The sequence below is a fragment of the Sander vitreus genome, chromosome 9, assembly GCF_031162955.1.
Source record: "Sander vitreus isolate 19-12246 chromosome 9, sanVit1, whole genome shotgun sequence".
NCBI classification, from domain to species: Eukaryota; Metazoa; Chordata; class Actinopteri; order Perciformes; family Percidae; genus Sander; species Sander vitreus.
The window spans coordinates 7,468,712-7,482,078 of NC_135863.1; the positions used below are offsets into that span (position 1 = coordinate 7,468,712).

General features: G+C 41.9%; 1 protein-coding gene across 3 annotated transcripts in view; it reads right to left on the bottom strand.

Moving 5' to 3' along the window:
- Positions 1 to 13,367, bottom strand: part of kank4 (KN motif and ankyrin repeat domains 4) — an 83,110-nt gene extending 69,743 nt beyond the window's left edge. For 2 of the 3 annotated variants that reach the window (XR_013502483.1, XM_078258495.1), the window contains exon 1: positions 9,827 to 10,110. The gene's annotated coding sequence lies outside the window, so the exon portion shown is untranslated. Of the gene's footprint in view, positions 1 to 9,826; positions 10,111 to 13,290 lie in introns of those variants that run through there. The other variant, XM_078258498.1, reaches the window with a different exon arrangement.

The window sequence follows — 13,367 nt, forward strand, 5'->3', positions numbered from 1 at the left end:
TAAGATATTCAAAATCTAAGATGATATCTAGTCTCATATCACGATATCAATATAATATTGATATATTGCCCAGCTCTACGTTTCAGTGATGCGCGGGACAAGAACGGTACATGAACCTCGGTCCTGTGTTGTTTGACCCATCCACCACCCCAACCAACCTCCTTACACGGATTTTCGGTCTTAATATTATGTCATCTTACAGCGCCGCGGCTGAGCTGTATGCCTGGTGCGTTCCATACAGACGCTAAAGGGTGATTTTTGCGTCGTTATCTGATGCTGAGAGCCACTGACCAAGCTTCAGTATTTTATGAGTTCGTAGTGAGAATGGGTTGTATATTAAGTGCAATGACCAGACATAATAGGAAAACTTATTATCAGACCCTGTAGATGGATGTTGAGGTCAAAGTGGGACTTATGAAATGCTGTAATACTGACCGAAGTAACCAGAGTGTTTGCAAACTGAGCAGTAAGACAGAATGGGAAAAGATCCCACAAAAGAGATAAACTGCAGTGCAAAAAATGCATTAGATGTACAACATATTTCAGTGAGTAAAGTACTGCAGTCTACCAAGAAAGCAACACTCCCACAACTGTTACAAGAACAACATCACACCACATTTGATATATTTATACACAGGCATCTCAAATATTCAAATATACACTCAGAGAGCCAAAGGTTATTTCAGGTTTAAAACACACAACTGCCTCTCACACACACACACACACACACACACACACACACACACACACACACACACACACACATACACTCAATAAGTCTTTGACTTTTCACAAGGAGTGGTCACTTACAACAACACTCAGAGAGGAAGTTCCTGCCTCTTGCAGCCAGCCAATTACAACACAGCATTCGGTGACGAAGGTTCCATTAGGAAGTCCCATGTTCCCCTGTGCACTTTCGACTCCTCTCACGACAGACTCTGTTTTTTCCTGCCTGTCAATGCCAGGAACCCATTAAGGAGCAGTAGTGGGGATACAACTTAAGGATACAACGTTGGGAAACAATGTAAGGATGGACCTAGCCATTGTTCCTCACCGTTGCTACTTGAGAAATGTCCGGTTGTGGTACTTTATTTCTGGCTATTTTCTTCGAGCTTCAGTGCAGGACCTTGTTTTACATTCACCTGAAGACATGGCTGTATAATTCTTGCCTTTGATCTTAACTCACTGGAAACTGCATATGACCATACCAGGGTTTAGTTATTTTTTTATCTGGTAGGGCAGTGTGGGGAAAGTTTTGTCTTATTTTTGGTGCATTTAAGGAAACTCCGGCATCCAAAATTTTGCTGCCATTAGATAGTTGTAGAAAAAAAACTTTTGCTTTCTTTGGAAAATTGTTGGCAGCTATGTGAAATATACAGTGTTCATTGTTAATGACTTAAACATGCAAAACCACTGGTACAGTCTACAGACACTTGTGAGTGTATAGACATGTATGGAAGTGAAAACCAGGCTGGTGTCCCCTCCCAACCAGAGGCAAAAGAACAAGAGAAAGCTTGTATTGTTCTTTTGATCTCCATATTTCCCCTCAGCGATGAACTGCAGCCCATCTCAGTGACCCTTGTCCAGCTAAACTCACCCACTCATGCATCCATCATGGAAACTCCACAAAAACACTACTTTTGAGCTCAGTAACAATGCAATACAGCATAGCACAGCATAGCCCACATAAGACTGAACTGGTTTTCAAAGGTATTACATGCTGATAATTTTTGAGGCGTTCAATGACTGTAAAGGTGCCCCTTTTTTTTAACATTTTAAGAAAAGTTGGAAACACATTCAGATCTCAGCAGGACACAATGGCATTGTTCTGACAAAGAGGTGAAATAAGAATCAGATAAAGATGTCACACAAGAAATATTAAAAACATTGTCTGGCTACTGCCACAACATAGAGAAGGATACACTTTCTACATCATCTCCTCCATCACTAACAACAAAATAGAAGAAATGCTGCTTCGAAGAATCCATGGAAGAAGTTATGGACTTTTGAGGCTGATTTTTTCATCAATGTTTAATACATCAAATGGGAAACAACAAAAGCACAAGTTGCAATAAAACTGAAAAATATTGGGTTTATTTCCATAATAACCCTTGCATCTGCAGTGCTCCACTGAGGCTTTTTTAAGTGATAACATGGCCTCTTTGTGCCTAATGCTTGAAAAATGCTACATAAATCAAATTATTATTATTGTTGTTGTTATTATTATATATTCTGCTTAAACACTTTTTAATACAGCGGTTGAAGGGGTGACAGTGTTCAATAGCCCATCACAACTAAGCCTGCCTGATAAAAGGCATCATCCAAAACTAGGGATGCACCGAATCCAGATTTTTGGGGTTCGGCTGAATACCGAATGCACTGGTTAAGAAACCGAACCGAATCTTACTCCCATCCTCAGTCCATTAACACAGTAAACACATTAATAAAGTAAACAACGTCCACAGCCTCTAAAATAGTTAAATATGTAACCAAGGGTTTCTTATATCGTCTAGACTCAGGTTTGGCTTTAAAATAAAGACACGGGCTTCCAATGCTGGAACCAAGACGGCACTGCACATCTCACTTTATTCCACCCCAACACAGTCAACCGTCAGAAAATACAACACTTTATTCACTTGCGTTTTTCCCGTCACAATAAAAGCTCTATGTTTACTGTAACTTCCTCTTAACCTTCAACTGAGAGGTTACACAATAAAATATCTTAAATGTAACAACATTACTGTTGAATTTACACTCTCTTTTCACATCGTAGGAAAGCACATCGCTATCGCCAGATGAGTGACAATTTTGTTTGGCAAATTTTCCCTAACCTGTGTTGAATGAGTGGGTGAAATTAGAAAGCTAACGTTAGCTAACGAGCAGCAGTCGCTCTGCTCCCACTGTAGGGAAACTCCGAGAGAACGGCTGACAGTCCGGGAGAGGGTGTCTGGTTAACACAGGTTTTTAGCTGTGACTGTCCTTCCTTTGCCGTACCTGAGGTTGCTGCGTTTTGGCTGCTGTCTGTGGCTTCCTTCATGCGCGGCTGGTATTCTTTCGGATGTTTCATGCACAGGTGTTTTGGCAGCGGCGATGTAGTGTGTTGTTTGGGGTCCTTGCTCCCGCGGGACAGGTCGGCATTGTCGGTTGGGCGTGTGGCTCGGCTTGGGTCGCTTTCTTTTGGCTGGGCCCAGCAGCGCTTTTTTTGCTCACGAGTTCCATTTTCACTTTCTCACAGCTTACTACATTAAACAGTCTACCTACATTACATACATTACCCGAACCCTGGATTCGGTGCATCCCTATGCAAAACCACTGAGATGACTCATTAACATTTAACTGACTGATTAAAAGATCACCGGCATTGTTTTCACAATTTGGGCTGCCAATCACAAAAACCCAGGTTAAGAGAGGAAAAAAGCCATAGTCGGCTACTTTTAGTCTGCTCTTTTTCTGGCAACTAAATTAAATGATCAATCTTAACCTACAGAGTAGTAGTTAAACACTGTGGACAGATAAGGTGGGGTTCTTGAGTTGTGACGTGTCATGTCATCAGTCAGTTGTTCATTTAAATGACACTGAACTGAATGACTCAAATAGGTTAAGAGTCTGTAGTAGGACTTACTGTGTATAGATCTACAGTAAGCCAGCTGGCATTCATTTAAACACAAAATATGCTTTCAGGGCAAAGAAAGAAATATGCCGACCTTGGCAATGACTTCAATGCTGACTGGCTACTGTCTCCAAAAGAAATGGGCTGGATCCACCTCAGCCACAACAAACTCATTAATGATGTCTACAAACTTCATCTTGTCAAAGGTAAATTAGGTTTCACATTTTATCTGGATCCATACATTTCTAAATGTATACTTTATTTCAGTGGTCCATCGGAAAAAAAGATTAAAGATGTAAATGAAAAGCTTAACACTGGATTGAAATAACTGTGTTGTTGAATGTATTGACTAGAGTTGTATAATCCAATGAATTAGGTTACTTAGAGAGTTTCTCCTCTCACTTTCACCCACCCTAAAGAAACCACCCGATGACCACAGAGCCACTTTATCTGACCTTCTGCAAAGTCCCACTGTTTCAGAAAGCTGTGCAGCCTGTGGGAAGCTATGGTTTGCAGAGCAGATGTGCTGCGGGCACAAAGCGTACTGTACACACACCTCCAGCACGGTGTGAACTCATCCTTCTGCTGACAGTGATATGAAGGAACACACCTTCAGCTTGAGGATACCAACATGGTGAGAGAGAGAGAGAGAGAGAGAGAGAGAGAGAGAGAGCGAGAGAGAGCTGTGAAAGCATAGCACAGCTGAGGGATAGTGTGTCAACAGAAAATGAGATAAGTAGTGCTATCCCTAGGCATTCCCTCAGCTGGTGTGTGCGTGAGTGTGAGCTCTCGTGTATCTGTGTGTGTTCTCAGCGAGGGGTTTTTTGGTTTCTTTTGACTGACACAGAATGAGAGTTTAGGGAGTCCCTCTCCCTCCCACAGCACAGCTAAGAAGCCCTAAATCTCCTCAGGCCAGGCTCTGGCACTTGTTTGATGCAAGAACCTCTTTTTTTCAACTAGAAATACTGTGGAGATAAAAAAAAAAAAAAATCCAACCTGGTGTTGCCCTGCAAGGTTCAATCTCAAGCACATTTGCAAGGAAGCTCACGCACACTTTCAGATTCTTCCTTTTTCTAGCTGTGTTTTGTGCTTTGTAGTGGATTATTTGGTTCAGTAAGAAACTGAACACCTTTATCCCTTTTAGCAATCAACTTAGCACACACATTTGTGCGCAAACACACTCCCGCTGTGTGGGCCCACAAAGGCATTTACAGGTTCAGAGAAGCTTAGGAGTCAGTGGATGTGAAAGTCTGGAGAATATGAACCACATGGGAGCACTGGGCGCTAGGCCAGTCCAGACAGAGCACAGGCTGGCATCGACTAGCACATAGTGAGCATGCATCTCACTATCTTTGTGGGGACCCGTCATTGACATAATGCATTCCCTAGCCCCTTACCCTAACCTTAACCATCACAACTAAATGCCTAACCTTAACCCTTACCCTAACCATAACCTAATCCTACAACCAAGTCTTAGGCCGGCTACACACTGCCTGCGTGGTGTGAGCGTGGCGTTTCTGTTGCATGTCAGCTGCATGGCAGCTGCGTGGATTTTTCTATGTCTTACACACCAGAAACGTGTCTGACGCAGCGCTGCTGCTGCTAGCCTTGTCTGTACACATGTATGTTTCCCATTGATAAAATGAAATACCATGTTAAACATAAATATATACTGATTTGATTACAGCAAAGACAACGTCGGCAGTACTGACGGCAAAATAGGCTACAGAATATTTCGTTCTGTATTGACAGGTGCAATATTAGAAAATCGATTTTTTTTTTTAAATTACATTTATATCAAAACCTAGAGTCTTTCAAAAATCAATGTCATTTATTAATATGTATTAGTGTATTTGTATACATATAAACATATTTTCCTATTCTATTTTGCCTGGAAACGCTTCCAACACGCTTGCGTGTTGCGTGGAAAATAGGCGTCGGTTCTATTTCTAGCATGCACACGTTTTCGGCGCAGCTCAAGCTGTGCCTAAGACGTGCTTGTCACGCAGGCAGTGTGTAAGCTCTAACCTGTTAACATGGGAGCCGAAACATAAACGGACACGCCACGCAGCGGACACGCTCACACGACGCAGCCAGTGTGTAGCCAGCCTTAACCCTCAAACAGCCCTTTAAAGTTGTGGGGTCCAGCATTTTGGCCCCACAAAGCTGTCCGGACCCCACAAGTATACTGTATTCCCGCGACCCACGAATGTAGTTAAACAAGAACACACACACACACACACACACACACACACCTATCTCGCTGAGTGACTAAACAACCTGCAACAAGCTGCTCTAGACCTGCCAGACACACACCACTGTAATGTTTGTGTGAAGAAATCGTGTTGTGTTCCGTGTGGTTTGTGTTGTTTCTTGTAGTGCGTTCCATTTGTACTAGGAAGTCCAAATTTCCGAGTCGGAAACACACACCCTGAAGTCGGATTTCCGACTTGGGAAGTCAGAGAACCTCACAGTACCCCGAGCAAGCCAACATCAAAATCATCGAACATGGCTGTAGTAATATACAGTTTATTAGCACTTCTGTCTTATTTGTGTCTCATTAAATCAGTCTTAAACACAGTACTTTCCAACTTCTATCTGTGGGCATGTTGTTACGCTGTTTGTATGCATAAAAAACAGCCTAAAGCGTTGTCATCAACTGGTATTACTAACAATGGCTAACCTGGATAGAGCAAACCCCACAGTGAAATCCGACTTGTTTTGATGGAATGTGGTCAACTCGGGTGTGACGTCATTCCCAGCACCGGCTTCTGACTTCTGAGGTAAATGGAACGCACTGTTAGCTGACAGCTAACAACAGAATCAAGAATCACAATGATTACCATTGTGACAATCACACAACCAGAGCAGTATGTGTTTATTCAGTGTGTGTAGTGACAGCATAGCATTTTTAATTGTTCAGAGTGAAGCAAATGTTCTGTGCTTTGCTCTGTATCAGAGCAGCCATCCAAAGATGCTCACTGGAGTAGCTACCGATTCTGGGTGGGCCCTGTGTGTGTGTGTGTGTGTGTGTGTGTGTGTGTGTTTCTGTTTCTGTGCTTCAATACTCTTTCCATCAGAATAAGCTAAGCCTTTCCTATATGCTGCAGTTCTACCTAAATCTTGGTCCCTAATGGGCTAGTTTCTACTTTACTATTCATGACATTTAGCACGTCTTTTTGTTTTTCCTTCTGTAGGTAATGTAAACAGCGATGCTTTGAGCGAAATGCTATTATCAACATGCTAACACGGTCACAATGACAATGCTAACATGCTAATGCAGGTATGATGTAAACAATGTTCGCAAGCTTAGTTTAGCATGTCAGCATGCTAACATTTGCTAATAAGTATTAAACAGAAAGTACAACTGAGGCTGATGGGAACGCCATTAGTTTTGCAGGTTTGTTCGTAAAGTATTGGAGTAATTAAAAGTTTGACCTGATGATGGCGCTAGATGAAAAGTCAGGTATCACTAAAGTTATTACAATTGACCCTTCGCTAAGCCATGCCCGAAAACCGCCACAGGCCAATCGTGGCTTAGCAACCGTAACTACTACTACATACTAACTTGAATGTAGTATAGAGGTGGCTGAATCATTTCCTTGTCATCATGTATGCATGTCATCTTTTTTTCTTTTTTTTTTCTTTTGATTTGTTTTGTCAATGTATATATGTCACCATTATGTGTACCTTTTTAATGTATAGTGAATGAGTGCTGTATGACTGCTGGCTGTCTCTATGTTAGTCCTATGTTACCTGCCTAGGGACTGCAGATCAAAAGTAGTTATTTTTACTAATTCTGGCATATTTACATTGTGTTTGTATACAACAATGTTCATAAATATGCATGGTCCCTATCAAATAAACAAATTAAAAAAAAAATAGGCGCGGGAGGTCTGTCAAGCTTTCGAGCGAGGGAAACATGCCAAAGCGTTGTGCGTATGGATTGGCAAATTTGATACCCGGTTTAGACGGGGTGGTGGGATTTTTTTCCCTTCCCGAAATCTAAAACCCAAGGGGAGAAATGCTGGCCATGGATCAAGCAGTGTGGGAGGCCCCATTCACAACTAAATGTCGACAGGATTAACAAAAACACCTACGTTTGCTCCAAGGCAAGAACACGCTAATGTTAGCTAGCTAGCTAACTCAGCACAGCATTGCTTGGAAATAATGATGGTTTTTTGTTCATAATGCATATCTTTGAACGTAAAATAAGATGATTAAAGGCAAGACGGAGGCTCACTGACATACTTTAAAATAAATTTCAGCATTTTGTTAATCGCTAAAAATATAAGCAGGAGAATGTTATCATTGCAAAGTGGTCAGGCTAATGTCTTGTGTTTATTCCACAAGATTTATGGATAAACTGGCTTTAGCTTAAATTTTGATTAAATTATTCTCTAATCGGTTGCATATTATATCGTGGATATATCCCTCGAATGCATACTGCAGTCCCTTTTGTCTTGCCCTCTCAGATATTTCACCTGTTCGCCAAAAATTACTAATTATCTCCTTGGGAATGTCTGACACCGGTGCATACATACTGTAATAGACGTGCCAGGCACAAAAGCTTGTCAGGCGTAGCAACAGTAACTAAGGAGGGCGGGGCTTAGCGAAGGGTCAATTCATCCTGAGGGGTCTGAACCACATTTTATGCCAATCAATCCAACAGTTGTTGAGATCCTTCAGTCTGGACCAAAGAGGTGGACCGACCGACATACATTGCCATACCTGGAGCCACGTTTCAGTAGGGTTGGGTATAGGGGGCATTAAAAAAAAGAGAGGCTATTTTCCTTGTTTTCATTTCCTGCTAAGTTGATATTTCACAGATACACAATTTCATCGGACAGTGCCTATTTGCAAATAACACATCATGGTATCGTTACAGTGAATGCATCTAACAGCCACCAGCATGGGAGCTTGTATGAGTCACCTCACTGCAGCTCCAAGGAAATCACACCGACACACACACACACACACACACACACACACACACACACACACACACACACAGCAGGGACTGGAGTGCACACTAATGCTGGTCAGCCATATCTTAGAGGTGTGTGTGTGTGTGTGTGTGTGTGTGTGTGTGTGTGTGTGTGTGTGTGTGTGTGTGTGTAAGAATAACAACGTGGCCTTTAACCTGCATGGATAGAGAGTTCTTAATGTCATTGAATACAGCATAAAACACACTCACTCTCACACACACAATGTGGCACCCTGTAAACATGCCCAATGTAACAGGAACGCTTTGCCTTTTTAATGTTATGTAGCTGCGGTTAGCCAACCAACCATGGCCAATGCTCTGTGGCAGGCAAGCAGAGCAGTGACCAAGACTAACTAAGAGTACATGCAGATCATAAAAGAGCAGCGATAGAGAGAGACAGGGAGGTTTTGCATTAGAGGGAGAGAGAAATAGAAACGGAGGGATAGCAAGCGAAGCAAAGATGCAGACCAAATGTATGCAGATCACTAAGAATCAAGCAACCATGCAAAAGTTGCATATATGATCACTCTAAACAACAACCATCATTTGCTATTTCTTCTCAGCTCCATCCACTGCCTGGTTAGCGTGCTTTCCACAGTATGTGTGTATTGTAACCGTATGCATATGTGCACGTGTCAGGCTCCAGCTGAAAGACATTAGTTAGGCCAGAAGGGAATTTTACTGAAACCTGGTCCAGCTAACGAAATGCTTCAGAGAGAGACGTATAAGACAAACAGACAGATAAAGAGAGTGATTCCCTTTATCAGTATAGTTGTACAAATGTGCGCAAATATGTACATGCATGCCTCACTTTCAGCATCAGATTACCACACAGATGCAGAAGATCCCAAAGCTTAGTGCGAAAAAATCAGCATACAGAGAGAAAGATGAAAAAAAAAGCTTGAGTCATCACATCATTGCTGGAATGTATGTAAATGTGTGCTGGTTTGGAAATGTAGATTCAGTTCCACAAATGACATTAAAATGAGACAGAGAGAAAAGAAAAAGGATATATAGAGCATTGGATAGTAGCACGTAAATAGTAAAAAAATAAAAAGGACACAGCAAAAAGGAATCAATCAATAACTGACAGATGAAATTAGACTATGAGAGGAGGATGAGAAAAGAGGCACACAAGAAACAGCTGAAAAAGGAAGAACTAGATCAAAACAGCAAAATAAAGAGTAAGAAATAGCAAAAAGTGCAGACCACATCTATTCTTCCCTTACCTCTGCAGCTGCGTGTGGTATCCTTTGGGACAAAAAAAAATGTAGTGGGGAGAAAACTTCAGCTTCAACAGCACCGTTACAGATCTCCACTTTTTAGCTCTTTCCAAGGTAATGTACATATATCTGTATCTATCAGCCAAACTCTTCAGTTCACTAGGACGGTATTCTGTCTACCTGCGTGGGTTTGTATAAATGTATCCTGGATGGTGATGAATAGTGGTGAGTGAAAGGAGAGTACTACGCTAGAGGGCAGACAGACTGGCTGAAACAGGAGAGCAGGGAGAGTAGAGAGCAGACTGAGTAGGATGGAAAAGTTCCTTCTTCCTAACATCAGAGCGGCTGGGCTGGATACACCCACCTCCTCAGCATGTATCAGATGCTCTAAAGTATGCAGAGAGAGAGAGAGAGAGAGAGAGAGAGAGAGAGAGAGAGAGAGAGAGAGAGAGAGAGAGAAAGCAGGGAGAAATCCTCCTGATCTGATATATGCACACATGCATACACTCATAAAGGATCTCACTAACCCCCTTTTACTGACACACACACACACACACACACACACACACACACACACACACACACACACACACACACACACACACACAAGTACTCCCTCAACTGAACAGAGTCTGTGTGAGATGTCTGCCAGGAAAAATAAATACACTAGCTGATGGGAGAGCAAAGCAATAATAGTCTTCATGGCCAAAACAGCTTTTAATGCGTTGAACTTGGTTCTTACAGTAAGTTGAAGAGCTGAAAAAGTTGATTAATTTTATGAAATACTGGATATGTTTACCCCTTCAGACCTCTAAGAATCCTTCAAATTAGACCTGTCAAAATAACGCGTTCATTTCGATTAATTAATCTGAGAAAAAAATAACGCATATTAATCCATTCCATATTGAACTTTGACCCGGAGCCTCTAGCCACCATTGGACTGTAAAATGAAGGAGGGAGACGAGAAAGCGCTGCCTGGATCATTGATTGGAACATTTACTTACAAAAATCTTCTTCCTGAATAGGGTTGGGTACCGAAATCCGCTGCTGATACAGCACCGGTGCCTTAACGACCGGTATCTACAGGACCGAATAGCAACGCAAATTTTGGCTCCTCATTTCGGCGCCACTGATATGTCTGCGCTGCTTTCTGATGGTCTGAAAACAGACGTTACAGGGAACAGAAACATCGCTGCACGTGATGCTAGTTAACACTATACTCAACAGCAGCTAACGTTAGCCTACCGTTAGCTAGTAGCTGATTTAAACACGGAAAATGCTGACAGCTAACACTAAACGGTGTAAAGTGTGACTGTATTTCACTGTAAAGGATTCCAACACCGGGATGTAACAGTCCGCAACAGAAAAAAAAAAAAAAAACAGACGGTGCGTTCAATGAAACTGGTAACCTACAGCTTTGTGGTGCATTTAAAGTTATTGTTAAATGCCCTTCTCCCATCTGGTGGTTGTTTTTGTCGTTCAACAGCAATTTACTAGTGAAATAAGTTATTGTTATAGTTATTACATTAATATTAAATCATTTAATTGTGACCATATGGCCTAGAAATAAACAAGCCTTTATTTAATGTCGCCGACTGTTGTTTAGTACCCTTTTTTTTCTTAAAGAGTATCGGTTCAGGCATCGTTAAGGCACCGGGCAAAAATTATGTATGCGATTAATTTAGATTAATTAATCACAGTGTATGTAATTAATTCGATTACATTTTTTAATCGATTGACAGCCCTACTTCAAATAAAACAATCTAAGAAGGAAAACTCACGTTTAAACTGAGGCCATACCTGTGATGAGGCTCACATATAGACATTGCCTCACCTTATTATAATTAATTAGACGACTGACAAAAATGTCCTCAACAATTACGATCATCAATTAATCATTTCAAGTTATTTAGTAAGCAAAAATGACTAGCATTTGTTGAGGATTTGCTGCATGTCTCGGTTTTAATTCCTTGTGAATAAAATACCCTTCAGTTTTTGGGCTCTAAGAGCTGAAACAATTTAAGGAAAAGTTCACCAAGAGTTAAGTACGAAGACTAATATCACTCTCATAGCTGTATGTGAAGCTACAGCCCACAGCCGGCTAGCTTAGCTTAGCTTAGCACAAAGAGTGGAAACAGGGGGAAACAGCTAGCCTGGCTCTGTCCAAAGGTAACTAAATCCACCTGTCAGCACTGCTCAGCTCATTAATTAACCTGCTATATCTTGTTTGTTTAGTGTGATTAAATGGTTAACAGTATTGCTACACCCTGCAGGCCTGCAAAAAAGAAGGCACACTTGTGTCTACAAAGGGGTTTGTTGTTGAAAGGTACTTCAGGACATGCCGCTCATTCTTGGAGTGCACCATTGCCTGTCGCTCAACATGCTTTCATTTTCCCTCCCGTGTTCCTCTCCTGGGAGAGACGGTGGGTGGAGGCTGGAGGGGGTGTTTCATGTCATGGGCCAGGACTTTGAGCTGCCACACCGCCAACCTCTGCTGCTCCGGCTGTGAGTGCTTCGTGCCTCCTGGGACAAAGCCTGCCTTTAAAAAGACAAACTCCATTGCTCGGTGCATGGAGAATGATCCCATTGAGAATATGATGTTATCAGGGTGTGATGAGTGAAGTGAGACATACAGAAATCCCTCTTTATAATGCATCTCCTGGTTAGGCTTTAGATGGGATGTGAGAAAACACAACACCTCCCCACCAGCCCTTCTTGTTCATTTTGGATAAATCGCCTGCTGGTTATTAGGCAATTATTAAACATTATATGTGAGGTTTTAGATCATTTTAACCCAATTTAAATTAGATGTGGTGTTCCGGTACACTCATTTAGTAAAGATATGTAATGTGAAAGCAAGCCCACAACTGGAGATTGCAAAGATAACATATTGTGAGGATGGTGATGTTGATTGCATGCTGTAGATCCATCACTACCACCAGGCTACAGCCACACAGGAAGTCATGTACCTCCAAACTACTCCCATCCACTATCAGCATCCTTACTGCAACATCACTTGATCACCAAGCCAGAAAATAAATTGAGTGGATTCTGGAAGCTGAACCACAGTAGCTCATGTCCATCGATACATCTTTGCTGCTGACCAAGCAGCCACTCTGCTGCAGCAGCAGCAGCAGAGGTAGTGGCTCGTCCTGCATACATACCATCGTATTGACAAATGCCTATAGGATACTGACTGTATGCAAGTAGCCTAAACGACGCACCTGTCATTTCTTTCTTTTTTTGCGCTGCATTCAGTTGCTGCGAACCTTCCCCAATGATGAAAAACGCACGCCAGCAACAACACTCTGTAGCCCTAATAAAATCAACACAGTAGCCTACTAGGCTACTGATACAGATGAGCCGAAACAGAGATTAAATACCTAGGCTACTCTCGCGGTAAGCCTTTTAAGCTTGTTTGAGTTTATCTATTAACGCAGAAAGCTGAGCAATCGTAAATAGTATCTTACCGTTAAAATCGTGGAAGGATAGCCTCTGCTAACTGTCAGATGAAGAGACGCTCCAGTGGTAGAGGGAACGATGCTGG